Source organism: Astyanax mexicanus, chromosome 1, assembly GCF_023375975.1.
Source record: "Astyanax mexicanus isolate ESR-SI-001 chromosome 1, AstMex3_surface, whole genome shotgun sequence".
Lineage (NCBI taxonomy): Eukaryota > Metazoa > Chordata > Actinopteri > Characiformes > Acestrorhamphidae > Astyanax > Astyanax mexicanus.
The window spans coordinates 777336-782625 of NC_064408.1; the positions used below are offsets into that span (position 1 = coordinate 777336).

Consider the following 5290-nt stretch of genomic DNA (forward strand, 5'->3'; position numbering starts at 1 on the left):
AAAACTGCACAAAATAAATAAGGCCACAAAATTAGGTATTTTACGTCTCTATATTTAGAGTACATTAGTAAGAAACACTATCTGTCTCTTTTTCCCCCAATATAAAAGATGAGTAAAAAATCAGATGAGCATTAATTAGTTTTTAATTTATAATTGATTTTTTATGATTTTTAATTTAGTTTTTACAAGCTGTCCACGACTCACCAGTTGAGTATCGCTGATCTAAAACACAATTCTAGATATTATAGTTTTACTCTCATCAGTTTAAAACACAATAATGGCTGTTTTTTGGTTGATAAATGTTATAAACAGTTGATTTAATCAGTTTAATAGTAGTGTGATATAATCTGTGTGATTGTGAGCTGCTGTGTGTGTTCTGCAGTGGTGAACTGGCTGAACAGAGTGGTGGATGTTGGTGAGTAGAAACTTTTGACTGTTTTGTTAAATATCAGATTTAATCTAATTTTATTTACAGTACTGATAATCCCAATCTGAGTCTAATCTCTTAATCCTGTTCTACAGGTAAAGGTGTTGCTAACGGAGTCTGTCGAACAGGTACACAATTTAAACACACTAGTGCCAGGTTCACTCTACACGATTTTTTGATTGACACGTTTATCACGAGAACTCACCTTAACTAAACACACGAGAGAACTAGTGATGCCAACCAGAGAATCTCTATAGAGGAGAATACGCACTTAAAGTGAGTCCAACAGGAACGAGTTCATATGAAGCAACTGATCAAACTAAAATCAGAGTTTATAAATATCTGATCAAATTTATACTGAAATATTTATTTATGTCCTTAAAACACAGAACTATATCAAATGTTTCAGTACTATAAACATCATTTATATAGCTTTAAACTCCAGTTATAAACCCTTTAAACTCAGCGCTCTACCTCAAGGTATCTCCAGGATCAGCTCACTAATCAACCAGTAAATATATTATTCTACTTTCTAAAATTAAAGAAATATTCAATAAAGAATATTTAGAAAAAAACTTTTCTAATTTAAAGTTTTAGCTTTTATCTTCATTCACCCCCATTCACAGAGGACTCACTCGTGAGCTCCCTCTAGAGTTTAACAGTGATATATATTTACTGATATAACAGGAACAGGAACAGGAAGTGATCAGACTCTTCATCAACAGCTCTGGTGAGGTTTGGACCTGTGGTTCTCTCTCTGTGATCTCATTGGCTGTATGTAGCAGCTGCTCCTGACTCCCAGTCTCCGACTGGGTCAGATATTTAACATGCCAAATATTTGCCGGGCGTCTGCGACTGATCTGTGATCTGTCGGCGATGGCCCCATTAGCCTCAGAGCAGAGTTTTTGTCGATTTTCATAAATTCCAGTTATAAACATTTTACACTCAAAGCTCTACCTGTATCTCAGCTCAGGATCACTAAACAACCAATCAGCTCTCAGCAGCAGTAATGCTAGAGCTTTACAGTGTAAAAACCTCTTACTGCTTTCTGTAGATAAACTGAAATATACAGAAATGCTTTCTTTTATCTTGTAGTAAAATATATTATTCTACTTTCTAAAATTAAAGAAATACTAAATAATATTATTATTTCTAGTTTAAAGTTTTTAGCTTTTAGCTTCATTCACTCCCAATCAGAGTTTTAGTAGTTTTTTTATCTGTTTTAGAAGGGTTTAATTATTAGCATCATTACAGTTTTTCTCGGTTGCTTTGGAGCATTTCTTACAACCAGGGGTTCAATCTGCACATCATCTAGTCATTTGTGCTCATCACAGAAGACCTTTCTCATTTATTTTATACAAACAGCAAATTATTTCAGACTTTTGTCTGCTGTCTCCCAAATTATCAGTTGCTTCTGTCATACAGATCACAGTATATCATATATTATTCTGCTGAACTGATTTATCCACCAGAACAGCTCACCATCAATTCACTGCACTCATTCTTACACTCAGTTAACCTAGTTATTAGAGTCTGAAAAGCAGATTTTATACATTTCTATTAGAATTTATTTCTGGTAAATATCCCCTGAATTGATGAGTAACTAAAATGCTCCTATTCGCTCAGTGGAGCTGAAAAATGGATAACGGATGTAACAAGCAGGTGGTCATAATGTTATGATTGATCGGTGTATAATGATATACAGTACAGTAAGTGATCTGAGCAGTTATGCTGTATTAATAACTGTATCGTGTTCAGAATAATAATGAATGTAATTCATAAAGGTCATGTTGTAAATTCTGAAATGTAACATAATAAAACTGGAATAAAGCTAAACTCTAAACACCTGGATGAAGCTGAGCTTTAACCTGAAGAAACACGATGAACTGAGCAGACCTGTCTGTCTGTTCTGTGGTAAAACAACATGATCTGTGAATAAATGACTGTATAAACAGTAAAATCATAAAAGTGAATTAAAGTGTAATTCTGTGCTGCTGAAACTGAATTATGATTTACAAGAAAAAGTGCAGAATTTTTTAATAATTCTCACTCAGACATCAAAACTTTTATTTTGTAAAGTCCTAATAGAGTAAACTGAAAGATGATCACATGACTAATCATTTAGACTGACCTGTTCATAATCGATGACTAAAGAACTGTTTATTCTGATGACTCTGGTTCAGGTTCACTGATATAAATATCTACCTTTGGATCAGGGATAAAGGATTTGGAGTGCAGTACGAGCATTAGCTCATCATCCATTACGTGGTGCTGTTTTGAGAAATGCTCACAGTGTGGTGCAAATATAGTTCTGATTTGAGAAATGCATCAAACCCACTGAGAAAAACTGTAAGTAGGGCTGCAACGATTAGTCGACATCATCAACAACATTGACTATAAAAATTTGATGGAAGAGAATTATGTTGTCAGTATGTAGTTAATGTGTGATGGAGTGCACTACGCCCCCATGTGGAGAAACATGAGAGAGCCGGTAAACACACCAGATAAGGGACAAGAAAACACCTTTAGATTATTATACATTTAAACACATTACAATAATCTTTGAGATGTTCTGGAGAAGACTTTAAGCAGTGCTCCAGATCTACATCATTAATATGAAAAGATCTTAAGAAGAAATGAATAAAACTCTGCACAGAAATAACTGTTTCATCACAGACGTCTGTGGAAACGTTGCCACAGTGAATGTGTGACATAATCAAAGCTAAAGACGCTAAAAACAAATTTTACATTAATATCACAGTGTGATCTGTTTATTATCTGATTTTTTTTTTTTTTTTTTACCACAGTCAAGCTCATCTAAACTCCACCCAGTGAAGGTAAGACTGAAGCTCCGCCCACACACTGCTCTAAAATAAATTAAATTAATTCTATTTGCATTATTTCTCAGTTGTACTGTTTGCAGTGAATGTCCGTCTAAGCAGCTTCTGTTCACGAGGTTTCTAAGGGAATGGAATACCATAGCAACACCAAAGCAAGCAGTCAACATACATAACCAATCAGTAGAAACCCTGTACCAAAAACAGCTCATACCACAGCAACTGCTTAGCAACAGCATAGCAACCAATTATAAAAAGGAGAACCAACCACAAAGCAAGTACTCAGAGCGTCATAGCAACCACCAGGTTGCCCATAGTTACAGTTATGCTGTGTGAATTGTTACTGAGGAACACAGAGCTGATTCAGTTCTGATTCTCAGTAATAAAAACCTGCTGTTCGCTTTTTCACCACCAGGCGCCGCCAAACACCCGGTCTAGACCCAGAGCCCCGCCCACTGCTGAGACCAGCGCCAACATCATACACTCTGTTCACCAACACACACACACACACACACTACACATAAACTACACACTACACAAACTACAAACGAAACACATTTAATAACTGTACTACTGTTCACCAACACACACTGACTACACACACACTACACATAAACTACACACACACACTACACATAACTGTACTGCTGTTCACCAACACACACTGACTACACACACACACACACACACACACATATACACACACACACACACACACTATAACCATAAACCACACACACACACACACACACTACACATAAACTACACACTACACATACACTACACACTACACATACACTACACACTACACAAACTACACACTACACATACACTACACACTACACATAAACTACACACTACACATAAACTACACACACACACTACACATAACTGTACTGCTGTTCACCAACACACACTGACTACACACACACACACACACACACACACACACACACACTATAACCATAAACCACACACACACTACACATAATCTACACACTACACAAACTACACATACACTACACATACACTACAGACTACACATAAACTACACAACACACTACACAACTGTACTGCTGTTCACCAACATACTGACTACACACACACATTACACATACACAAAATACACACTACACCCTAACTACACATAGACTACACACTACACAAACTACAAACTAAACACATTTAATAACTGTACTACTGTTCACCAACACACACTGACTACACACACTTCACATAAACTACACACACACTATAACCATAAACTACACACACACACACACACACACACACACACACTATAACCATAAACTACACACACACACACACATACACACACACACACACACACACTATAACCATAAACTACACACTACACAAACTACACACTACACAAACTACACACTACACATACACACTACACATAAACTACAGACTACACATAAACTACACAACACACACTACACAACTGTACTGCTGTTCACCAACATACTGACTACACACACACATTACACATACACAAAATACACACTACACCCTAACTACACATAAACTACACACTACACAAACTAAACACATTTAATAACTGTACTACTGTTCACCAACACACACTGACTACACACACTACACATAAACTACACACACACTATAACCATAAACTACACACACACACACACACACACACACACACACTATAACCATAAACTACACACACACACACACACACACACTATAACCATAAACTACACACTACACATAAACTACACACTACACATAAACTACACACACTACACATAAACTACACACACTACACATAACTGTACTGCTGTTCACCAACACACACTGACTACACACACACACACACACACTATAATCATAAACTACACACACACACACACACACACACACACTATAATCATAAACTACACACTACACAAACTACACACTACACATAAACTACACACTACACAAACTACACACTACACATAAACTACACACTACACACACAAACACTACACTTACATTA

At 36.3% G+C, this 5290-nt stretch overlaps 1 long non-coding RNA gene across 1 annotated transcript; it reads left to right on the plus strand.

Annotated features, from left to right (window-relative positions):
• Positions 1-334: 334 nt before the first annotated feature.
• Positions 335-3969, plus strand: LOC103031177 (uncharacterized). Its single transcript, XR_002648955.2, has 4 exons — positions 335-415; positions 523-555; positions 3235-3264; positions 3680-3969. It is a non-coding gene; the product is annotated as an uncharacterized LOC103031177 (long non-coding RNA).
• The last annotated feature ends 1321 nt before the right edge of the window (positions 3970-5290 follow it).